This window comes from Adiantum capillus-veneris, chromosome 21 (assembly GCF_014529385.1).
Source record: "Adiantum capillus-veneris isolate H3 chromosome 21, ASM1452938v2, whole genome shotgun sequence".
In the NCBI taxonomy this organism is placed as follows: domain Eukaryota; kingdom Viridiplantae; phylum Streptophyta; class Polypodiopsida; order Polypodiales; family Pteridaceae; genus Adiantum; species Adiantum capillus-veneris.
The window spans coordinates 142,137,928-142,150,703 of NC_140951.1; positions in this window are offsets into that span (position 1 = coordinate 142,137,928).

Consider the following 12,776-nt stretch of genomic DNA (forward strand, 5'->3'; position numbering starts at 1 on the left):
GTGAGGAGGTACATCTATCTTTTTACTCCCATCACTCTTGTTCGTTCCATCGCTACTTTCCATTTCAGTTGTCCATACATTTTTAATTTTTTGTTTCAACTCATTGTATCTCGTTTTCCTTTCAATTTTCGTCATAATTGGGCTACCACAGACATTCAGTTTTTCTGTTGCAACTCTTTTTTTTTGTTTGCTGGTTTTCTTAGGTTTCAATAGTCTGGATTTAAATCCTGAGTCAACAACCTTAAGAAATCTTCCTGACACTTTATACTTAGCACAATCAATAGCATGAATGTTCATAAGGAAATGTGTCTTACCCTTAAACTCTGGCATGGGTCTCAACCTGGTTGGTGGACTGATATGGTGTCGTTTACTCTTGTATCTTTTTTGGTGTCTCTCACTTTGGTTTGGGAAATTGTAGAAGACGTCATTGTCTTGATCTTGATTGTCGTCTCCCTTCGTATTTTCTGACTTCTCATCATCCGCGTTATCCTTGTTTTCACTTTGATCAGAAGAATCGTAAAATTCTTCTCCTTCCTGCTTGATTTCTGTAGTGGGGATGTCCACATAGCCCCCTATCTTAATCTCAAGTTTCGTTTATGTTTTATGGATCCTCATATTCTCAGTATCTCCATCGTTCTCGTCCTCCTCCACAATTTTGCTCAACATGTAGTATGGTATGATATCGTAGCCATTCTCATCACAAAATTTGGTGGGAGTGACTTCATTGACGCATACATCCAATGTAGCCAAAATTTGAGACCATTCTAGGGGTTCGAGCTTCTCTTCAGGAAAAGGTTCTCGTATATAGGCATCGTCTTCCAAGACCCTCTCCAGTGTCCTTTCATTGTTGTCAAATTCACTACATTCAGATGCCCCGCACATCCATATCTCCTTTTTCTTACAAAGCCACGCTGGGACTTCTGATCCACTAATGGTGGCTGAGTCAAATTCTTCCACAGGGGTTCTCGTGACATCATGGTAGCTATGATTTTTCATGTTTACGCGTGTAGTAGTTTCAGCATGTCTTAGATACAAATAATCATACCCCCAGTCCTGCACCATTTTGAGTTGCCTCATGAACGGCCTACCAAGGATAATTTCATAGTTGTTCTTCTTGCCGAAATCTACTATGGCAAAGGTATGTTCGTACTTTATGCCACAGGAAGATACCACAATTGCCTCAAGCAATCCTATAGGCCTTTGTATGTGCCCATCCGCCAGTTGCAATTTCATTCTAGTTGTTCGTATTGCTGGTTTTCCCCATTTTTCCCATAGCATTTTGGTCGCAATGGCAATGCCAGCTCCACTATCAAGTATTGCCTTAGTCTCTATGCCGTTATACTCAACTGGTAGGGTTGTGTTGTCGTCTTCACCTTCACAATACTCTCCTACCTTGTTGAGTGGCACTGGTCTAGTGTTGACTTTCTTCGGTTCTGTGTCATTAAGCTCGGTTTCGAAGAACTTAAGAGGCTTCCTTATGCCAAATTTTTCAAGACATTTGCCCACTTCCGTCCACATGCTTGGCCTAATTTTTAACAATTCTGCCAATGTGATTATACACTTGACCGGAGTGGACAACAAGTCTGTCAGGATTTTAGTGTCCAATTGATTTGACCCGCCTATTCTTTGAGAAGGTACTCTTCGAATTTCTTACCTTGCCTCATAGTCCCCCATATATGATGGCAAAGTTCTGAGTGATTGTGGTCTGTTATCTTCGGATGCATTTGAACCATTATCCCCTTGAAATGATTTAACGTCTAAATCCCATGGAGGCTTGTTCAAGTTCAGCTCCGAGAAAGGCGCTGACTCGACTATTTTTGTCTCATATTTTTCTTGAGCTTTTCGCACCGTTTCCCATAGCTCTTCAGGCCAATTTTCTTCCACAATAGGGGAATATGGTGGAAAATCTTTCAGTGATTCATCAGTGCTATTAGATACGTCTTTTGCATCCTCTACATCCGGCAAGGATTTAATGTTTTCTATCTTGTCGAGTATCCTTTGTTTGGTTTTGTGAGGTGTTTCATTGTTTGGTGGTTTGATTACTCTATCTCCTGCTTCCATAAGTGGAGGCTCCAGTAAAGCTTGTGCAGTTTGAATCAACTGTTTGCACATCTCTAGTCTCTGTTTTTCTATCTCTGGATATGGATATGTTATCCATCTTTGCTCTAGAGTCTGTCTGCTCTTCAATCTTGCTTCATATGCTTGCCAGATTGCATCTAAGGGTTCATTGATCTTATCTACCAATACCGACCCTCCTGAGCTTGCACTTCTTGGTCCTTCCGTTCATTTTAGAGAGTCGGACTCTCTTTGCTGTTTAAGTTGCTCTCGAGCTATCGTTAGCTCAGCTTCTACATATTTTTGTTTTCGCTCACGTCTAGCTTTTATTTTCGCTCTTCGTTCTTTCCAAGGATTATCACGACTGACGCTAGACTTGTCAGTCTTGATTTCTTCTTGATTTTCATCGTTACTCTTGGGATGATTGTCATTTTTCCTTGCTTGGGCTCTCGTCAAGACCTTAACAGGAATCGGAGTTTCGTTTTCTGACCCTCCACTGGAAGGTAGCGCTCCCAGCATATTCAAGGTAGTTTTTGCTCCTTTGCTCGGGTTTTTAGGGCAATCAGGGATCAAGTGAGTAATTCCACACTCCGTGCAATATGCGTTGACCCTAATGATTTCGTCATGAGGGCAGTCCCTCAGCCAATGGTCTCCACCACACTTGTAGCATGGTCCTTTAGGCTGTTGAGGTGATCCTGGAGATCCTCTTTGTTGGTGTGCAATTCTTTGCCCGCTCATGCCTCCGTTGGCTATGAACAACAATGTTCTTTCATCCAGGCTATATCGTCCTTCCCCCGCTGCCTGTGCAGCAGTTGGTGGTCCTGTATTTCCTATCATGCTCCATGGTTCTGGTGTAGAGGGTTCGTCCGATGGATAATAGACAGAGTTCGCCGCATATCCATTGGGCTCGTCGTAGTATGCATGCATAGGTACCAAAGCCTTCTCATCCGACTTAGTTGCTGTGGGTGTGTATCTTATGCCGACTGGTCGTAATCCTGGTAGGGGTGGTTGTTGTCCCAACACTGGTTGTGGTCTTTCTACATCTCCAGGTCCTGGTAGATTGCCTGTCTGATATCTAGGCATCGGTGGGATTTGAGGAGATGTCGCCTGAGCTTGCGGAGCATATGGTCGTTCTCTCACATATCCCTTGTTATAATAACACTCCTCTGTACCATGGTTGGTTCATTTTTCTTCAATCGCACACCATTTTGGTTGTTTAGCTTGTGGTTTGGAATACAAGTTAATCTTTTTAAGCACCTCCTCTACAAGCTGCTCTTGGTTTACTGCTACTTCTCCTTTCAGTGTTGTCTTAGCAAACTTGCTTCCGCTTTGTTGCGAGGAAGAATCATCGTCAAGATCCTTGAACTCACCCTCTTTGTAGACCGCACAATTGTCCACAAGGTATAGAACTTCCTTGGTTAAATCATTCAGCGTAGTGCTCCTTTTCATATGTAAGTCCTTTTGAAGATCTGCATTCCTTAGTCCTTGGATAAATATAAGCATAAGTCTGGACTGAGTTGGCAGTTCTTCCACAGGGCAGAACTTAACATATCTTTTTAATCGGAGGGCCGCCTTTCGCACAGACTCTCCATCTTTCTGTTTGAATTTATGGATTTGTGAGACTGTATTATGAGCTATCCCCCTTTGTGAGAATTCCTCGATAAACTCATCAAACACTTCCTCCATAGACTCAAAGTCTCTTCGCTCCACCGAGTCAGACCATGTAGCAGCATCATCCTCTAAGGTTAAACCGAATCCTGCAAATTGGGTAGGAAAGTCTAACACCTCTTCAACTCTAATTACACGTACAAAGGCTGCTACATGATCTCTCGGATCCCTGCTTCCCGTATATTTCTTGTTTACCCATTTTTGCACTTGAGAAGGTCTAATTCTATGATGGTCTACAAATCTCATCATGGGATCTCCCCGTCCTAGCCGATATACCTCCTCTGGTCTTCTATAGTGGCCAGGTTCCTCTCCCAATGGTGCTCCTAATCCATAATTTCTAACCGTTCTCATGAGAGATGGTTCATCTCTCCGAACTCGTTCTCGGGGTGTTCTTCCAAGCTCAGTTGACCCCTGAGTCTTTGGCTTACTCTCTCCTTGATACTGTGCATAGAGTGGTGGTTCTTGTAGATCCCTTCATCCTCGTGCGGTTTGATAACCCTCTCGGGTTCGGTCTTGTTCTAATGTAGCACTCTGTCGAAGCCATGCCTGCAATGATGGCTGAGTAGCTGGTTGGTCCTGGTAGTTGGACGTCGGTGGTCGAGTAGAATGTGAGGTAGCGTCATACTCTTCTGAAAAGAGATTAGTCGACTTGCTAGGGGTGTAGGTGGCTCTTGGTACTTCGTCGGGGCCATAGGTCAATGCTCCCGGAACTGTTGCCCTTTCAACCTCTTCTAGGAGAATACGTTTGTATTCTCGTCCGTATCTGTCAACAAAAACAATATCCTTTCCCATAGCAGTTTCATAAGAAAATAAGTAAAAAACCTTGTCTTTGCTTAATTCATTTGGGTAGGGTTCCTTGCATCGAAAGTAAGAGACTATTCCCTCCCTTTCATGCTTGTAAATCCCTACATTCTCATTATAGGTTGGGACCCTGGTTGTTTTCTTATCATACATAAAAATCGCTCCAGGTCGATCGATGTTAGGAGGCGGTTCTTGGGTTTCTGAAACCATTTTCCCTTTTGCCACATTATCCCCATATTTGTTGTAATCCTCAGGGTTACTCACTATCAGATAGTGGTTCCCCTTTTCGTCTCGGAATCTGTCACCATCATCATAGACTCGAATTATCTCTAGTCTCTGAGCCGGTCTTTCTTCAATACAAATACACTGCGTCCTCGATAGTCAGAATAAACTAAGGCTCCCCTCGAGTTAGTTCCTTCCAAGAAGATTATAGTGAACTGGGTTTCGTTTAAAGGATGTAGGGTGTGCTCCCCCCTGGCATTGGTCCTTCACCGTTGAAACCTCCTGGCTATTGACTCCCCGTCATGAAGAAGGACATTTCCGACGAAGTGTCAGTATCACTATCCTCTTCAATGATTGGTGCTAATGGGTCTAGCCTTGTCTGAGTTACACTCTCTTCGGTATCAATCATCGCTATTTTAAATGCTCCATTTATATAAATTATATACAAAAAAATTATTTGCATGTTAAATATTCTTTTTTATCTTTTTAAAGGACCTCAAGCATCATCGCTATTTTTAATGCTTCATTTACATAAATTCTCTGTAAAAAAGAATTTGCACACAATTTGCATGTTAAATATTCTATTGTATCTTTTAGAGAGCATCAATTATCATCACTATTGTGAATGCTACATTTACATATATTCTACGTAAAAAAGTGTGTGAACACATTTTGCATGTTAAATATTTATTTCTATCTTTTAAAAGAGCAAGACATTCTTTGCAATTTCCTAGTCCGATTTGTATACTTCCAATGTTTTAAATGTTTTTGAAGTCTTTAAGCCAGTGTGTGCTTTGTTTCAACTAGTATGTGCGCACGGAGAAAAATATAAGTTAAAAATTCAATATATGTTGAAATGTGCCAGACTGTTATTGTGTATTGTTTGATCTGAATTAAGTTCTTATAGACCACTTGTTTGATCTGCATTTTACACGTCTAATAGATTGCAATTTTAAGTGAAGATTGTTTTCAATTTTTTATCAATATTTCTTTGCACATTTCTTAAAGTCTACAAGTCGTGGTTAAGGGTTTGCCTGAAATAGTGTGAGAGTGTTAGTGTCATTCGCAACCATGAATGACTACTTGATATGCTGTTTTTTATTGTCCAGTGCAAATATGATGCCAGATCAAAAGAAAAGTATCATGTGTGCCATTCGTAAAGAATGTATTTTGGCAATCTCATCATGTGCAGATGGTCGCATTTAGCATATTAGTGAAAGTGACGTCTTCATCAAAGATCTCACTAGTGCTATATGGGAGAACACAGAGCGCAGGCTGCGAGGTGAAGACCAATATGAGTTGTTGATTCCAGCAGGGATTCAAGAATTTGACCCCCACCACAAGGTTAGAACAGTCTTGGGCAATATGAAAGTATGTTGCAAAGACTTAAAGGAAGATATCCCACCTGCCTACGACATATCAAAGTTAGAGCTCTCTGATAAATTGTGGGAAGAACATAAGGTAAAAATGAAGCGTGTGAAAGCGTAGTACCAAGCAGCCTTACCCAAGAGATTGAAGATGACCAAAGATGTGCAAGTAGCTTTGGGAGGTTGATCGATGCCAGCGGCACCGCCACAATCATGCGCACGGATTTGAATGCCAAGTGTGCTCATCATGTCGGCATCCCTCAACGAATCCTTGGTAGAAGGTATGAGGGTTGGAGCAGGGTCCTTTGGTGTGTGCACATTGTACACCATCAAAGGCATCTCTCTTTTTTTACAGACCACATCACATATGTGGAAAAATGTCACAAGGGAGGAAGTGAGGCAAAATTTGACATCTTTCAGACATAGCAAGGAATACAAACGCTTCACCCCTCTGTTGTAAGGTGCATTGGCTTTACTACTAAAGCTCCTTGGATCACAATATTCCCATACTACAATGGGGGTATCGTTGGCGACATGATGTGCCACTTACCATTCGCTCACGGATTGTTTAGATGACACATGCACAGGCTACAACATGGCTGGAGGTCATTGCCTGCAACAAATCTTCTTGTACAAGAGATAGACACGGCACGGATCAAAGCATGATCGAGCAGATGTCATCCTGATTTGTCTTACCTTATCGATGGCGTTGCGGCCGTCCACTCGGTCGGAATAGTGCACAGTGACCTGCACCAGTTCAACGTAATGTTGGACTTTACTCGCGCCAATAAACCCCGCGTCGACATCATTGATTGGGGGATGATACTTAGAAGGTCAGCTAAGCGCACAACAATTAATTATCTTGGAGCGCACATTCGGACTCTACAATTTTGGAGGCATAGAGAGAAGGGGATATCGAGATGTCTAAGCGATCGTGGATTGCTCCAGAACTATACGATTCACGGTGCACAGATACATACACAAAAGAGAGAGGCATTTTTGCATTGGGCTATCTATTCGACATGCTGGCAGATTTTTGGAGTGCAGCTAGAAAAGTTTATTTTCCAGAAGAAGTGTTTCACCAATCGGACGAAGATGTTATAACGGCTAATCGGATTAAAGTAGTCTCTCTCTCTCTCTCTCTCTCTCTCTCTCTCTCTCTCTCTCTCTCTCTCTCTCTCTCTCTCTCTCTCTCTCTCTCTCTCTCTCTCTCTCTCTCTCTCTCTCTCTCTCTCTCTCATAGATTAGTAAGGGGGAGAACTTAGAGCCCAGACAACTGCCTCTTTCTCACTCTTAGGTCTCCCACTCTAATTTGCTCCCGCTCCTTCCCCTCCAAGAGCCATTGGCTGCTCGTTGCCACTATCGCCCCCACTGAATCGGCAGCTCCTCCAATATCCTGCAGCACAGCAAGATGCCAGCCATGGTAGCACCCAAATGCCATTAAACTGTTTTTGCACCTGCGTGGTGTAGCACCCAGCCACCATTTGTTGTCCCGTCCAACACCTCCCAGCACTTCTTGCCGCCACCCACCGCAGTTGTGGCACCTGCCCCCACTGCTGCCTGTAGGAACTTGCTAGCACCACCCTATACCCGACGCCCCTGCTTGACCCAGGCGCTTGAGGCAATCGTGAAAAGCACAGGTGTAAGAATGAACGAGAGAGGAGGATCCTCTAGCAGCGAAGGAAGAGAAACGTTGAAATCCATGGAAGCTGAGGCTCCACTATAAGACAATCCTGCCCATGTACTTGGCAATTTACTCGAATGCCGACTACACCATGTCGAAGTGGTTTAAAGAGGGATTGCAGCAGCCACCGTTGTCATTTGCTGGTGCATATTTGGACGGACAGAAGTTGGTGGCCGTGATGATGATGGGTTTTCCGCTAGGAAAGCACCATCCTGACTGAATATCGCTCCCGCATGCCAGCTCAAAACATCCCCCGCATGTCCCACCCACATTGAAGAGCATTGTGCTCAATGTTGTCGTGTTGGTGTCGTAGCCATGACTATACAGATTTCCATAGCCACACGCTCCAACTGCAACACAATGTTCACCACGACATTCATCACAACCCCAGTCACATGCTTGATGTACATTTGTATACCAATAACAACAAATATTGATGCTTACCCATTGTGCCCAATGTGTTGCTGCCTCCATAGAACGTGGCGTGTTCCTCCTCCCAAGCATCAAGCCCACAAGAGATCCACTGAGCTACCACCCAACATACCAAGCTGACCACCATGGTCCTTAGGTTGTCAAGAGACCTGCTCTGATGCAACAATCTACTTTAATCCGAATAGCCCTTATAACATCTTCGTCCGGGTGCTGAAAAACTTCTTCGGGAAAATAAACTTTTCTGGCTGCACTCCAAAAATCTGCCAACATGTCGAATAGATAGCCCAATGCATAAATGTCCCTCGCTTTTGTGTATACATCTGTGCATCGTGGATCGTATACTTCCGGAGCAATCCACGGTCACTTAGTCATCTCGACATCCCCTGCTCTCTGTGCCTCCAAAATTGTAGAGTCCGACTGTGCGCTTGGATGTAGATAATTAATTGCTACGCACTTAGCTAGCATTCTAAGCATCATCCCCCAATCAATGATGCCAACACAGGGTTTACTGACACGAGTAAAGTCCAACATTATGTTGCACGGGTGCAGGTCACTGTGCACTACCCCAGCCAAGTGGACGGCCGCAACGCCATCGATTAAGGCGTGACAAATGGCTGGCATATACTTGATCATGCTTTGATCCGTGCCGTGTCTATCTATTGTACAAGAAGATTTGCTCCAAGCAATGACCTCCAGCCGTGTTGTAGCATGTGCATGTGTCGTCTGAACAATCCGTGAGAGAATGGTTAGCGGCACATCATGTCGCCCACGGTACCCCCATTGTAGTATGGGAATATTGTGATCCAAGGAGCTTCGGTAGTAAAGCTAATGCACCTTACAACGGAGGGGTGAAGCGTTTGCATTCCTTGCTCTGTCTGAAAGTTGTCAAATTTTGTCTCACTCCCTCCCTTGTAACATTTTCCCACATATATCATGTGGTCTGGAAAAAAAGAGATGCCTTTGATGGTGTACAATGTGCACACACCAAAGGACCATGCTTCAACTCTCATACCTTCCACCAAGGCTTCGTGAGGGATGTCGACAAAATGAGCACACTTGGAATTCAAAGCCATGCGCATGTTGTGTTGGTGCCGCTGGCATCAGATCGACCTCCCAAAGCTGCTTGTACATCTTGGGCCATCTTCAATCTCTTGGGTAAGGCTGCTTGGTCCTACGCTTTCACACGCTTCATCTTTACCTTTTGTTCTTCCCACAATTTATCCAATAGCTCTAATTTTGACATGTTGCAGGCAGGTGGAATATCTTCCTTTAAGTCTCTGCAACATACTTTTATATTGCCCACTACTTTCCTAACCTTGTGGTGGTGGGGGTCAAATTCTTGACTCTCTGGTGGAATCAACAACTCGTATTGGCATTCACCTCACAGCCTGCGCTCTGTGTTCTCCCATATAGTGCTAGTGAGGTCTTTGATGAAGACACCGCTTTCACTAATCTGCTGTATGCGATCATCTGCACATGATGAGATTGCCAAAATACATTCTTTACAAATGGCACGCATAATATATTTTTTTTTATCTGGCGTCATATTTATAAAAAACAACATATCAAATAGTCATTCATGGTTGCGAATGACACTAACACTCTCACACTATTTCAGGCAAACCCTTAACCACGATTTGTAGACTTCAAGAAATGTACAAGAAAATATTGATAAAAATTTGAAAACAATCTTCACTTAAAATTGCAATCTATTACACGTGTAAAATGCAGATCAAGCAAGTGGTTTATAAGAACTTAATTCAAATCAAACAATACATAATTAATAACGGTATGACACATTTCAGCATATATTAAATTTTTAACTTATATTTTTCTCCATGCGCACATACTAGTTCAAACAAAGCACACACAGACTCAAAGACTTCAAAAACATTTAAAACATTGGAAGTATACAAATCGGACTAGAAAATTGCAAAGAATGTCTTGCTCTTTAAAAAGATAGAAATAAATATTTAACATGCAAATTGCGTTCACACACTTTTTTACGTAGAATTTATGTAAATGTAGCATTCAAAATAGCGATGATAATTGATGCTCTTTAAAAAGATACAAAAGAATATTTAACATGCAAATTCTGTGCAAATTCTTTTTTACAGAGAATTTATATAAATGAAGCATTAAAAATAGCAATGATGCTTGAGGTTCTTTAAAACGATAAAAAAGAATATTTAACATGCAAATTGTGTGCAAATACTTTTTTGCATAGAATTTACATAAATGAAGCATTTAAAATAGCGATGATTGATAAATAAAGCATTCTTTTGAATATGATTAGCTGGTATATAATTTCATATAGACAGTTAAAAACAACAAAATCAAACAATTCAAACATTTGTGTATAAATACTCTTCATAGCCGCGTTACCGACCAAGTATTTCATATACTTAATACTTAAAAAATTAACTGCACTTGCACATACAAATTATATGACATTCATACGGTGGGTTAACGACGCGAACGCCACATTTATGCAAAAACAAATGCTTCTAACACACGACACTCTTTTAGCCGCGTTACCGATCGAGTGGCGCCTGAATCTAAGGAGAAATAATGGCTTGCACACGAACATCATATGGCCGCATTACCGACCGATGCCCATATGTTTTTTGGGAAAGGGGAAGGGAAGTTGACTTACCATAAGGATATTAGATTCGTCGCGTTACCGACGTAGTACCTAAACAGTAAGCCAATACTTACCACAAGGACACCATCTTCCTCGCGTCACCGAGGTTATGCCCCCGTGATAAGCATTGTTCCGTAGAACAGCTTACGCACACACTCCCATTGTATGGTAAGGTACCTTATGACTGCCGTGCAATACGACAAAAGGCACGCTACCATACGCATACACACACACAACACATGCCCGGATCGTGTGGTCAGGTACTCCGCTACTACTGCCGTGCACTACGACACAGAGCATGCTCCCACACGACTCCCTCTCTCCTCTCGACGTACCTGCAAAGGCGGTCGAGGAGCTCTCTCTCTCTCTCTCTCTCTCTCTCTCTCTCTCTCTCTCTCTCTCTCAGAAGATGAAACAAGGAAATAACACCCACGGGCCCGATCGGACCCGTATATATATAATTCTACAGGTCCGCCATGCTTTTCAGTAGTATCGGCGGGCCCGTAGAATTATATATATTTGGGTCCGTCCGTCGGGAATATTGAAAAGGCTGATGGGATTTTAATGGGTTTCCACGTTGCCTTTAACCGGATTCTTTGTGATCATGTTTAGTGTAATCATGTAAATGTGTCAATAAGACCTTGTGATCACACAAAATTTATCGTAATTACGTAAGTATTAAATCCCTGGTTCAAACCCCAATCTTCTTACTTTTTTTAGAAAATAGGCCTAGAATTATCTCTTCAGTAATGACGTATCCTTAGAAATGACCGTGCACGGACTTGCTCTGTGTGTGTGTGTGTGTGTGTGTGTGTGTGTGTGTGTGTGTGTGTGTGTGTAGATGCTTGAGGTCTTGAGATTGATCCCACGATGTTAGAACTTCACTTCTCTTTCCAATTCCCTCAGCTAGAGTATCATTCTTGAGTCCAAAGCTCATCGGTTGAGGTCTCCTGGGATTGTTCAGGCAACATAAAAACTTTACTTCTCTTTCCTATTCCCTCTTGAGTATCAAGTAGAGTCTAGGGCTCGTGAAAAGATAGGTTCGCTTTATCCAAAGCCATTTCGAATGAAAAATGGCCGGCTCAAATTTGGACAAGAAGGTTCTCAGGCCGGTTCAAATTATGAAATTTTTGCTTTCTAAAAGAAGCCTTAGAGGAGTGTTGGGTTAGGCATACTTTAGATCTTTTGAATGATAATTGGACATACCTTAAATGTTATTTTAGCTTTGAGATAGTACATGGATCTTTTTATTTCACCCTTATCCCCACATGTCTTCATTTTTCTTGCATTCTATTATTTTAGAATGTTAAAGTGAAACTTTACATTGCATAATTCTAGTAAAATTCTATAGATACACACACACACATATTGATGAATTCATTTTATTTCACATTTCATTTCACACTCTCACATGGCTTAACTTTTTTTGTATTTTATAAATTAATTCTAATCAATATTGAAAAGTATCTTTTATTAAGCGATCGTCGATCAAATTTCCTCCGCATCTCAAAGAAGCGAACCAAAAATACTAGCATAAATTTGTAAGATTTTTGAACTATCTTCTCACATATTTCATCATTTTTCTTCCCTTTACCATGGTTTGCAACCGGCTAGTCTTGATTCTCAACTAACTCCAGGCCAAAATGAGGCAATCCTTTCCCGAACATCGATTTCGGTTAAACTCAATCTTAATGACTTTAACACTTTCTTATTTTTTTAAAAAATCCATTGTGATCCTTTCACTTGTTAGTTATAGTATGAAACTTTCAATGTGATTATCCCTCTCAAATTTAGAGTTAGCCTTGTTGTTCATATGCGTGTGGAAAAATTCCAAAGCTGGGTCCACCAAAAATGTCCTGAGCTCTTCAAATAGATCTTTGAGGTCTCTTGGGATTGTTCCTCT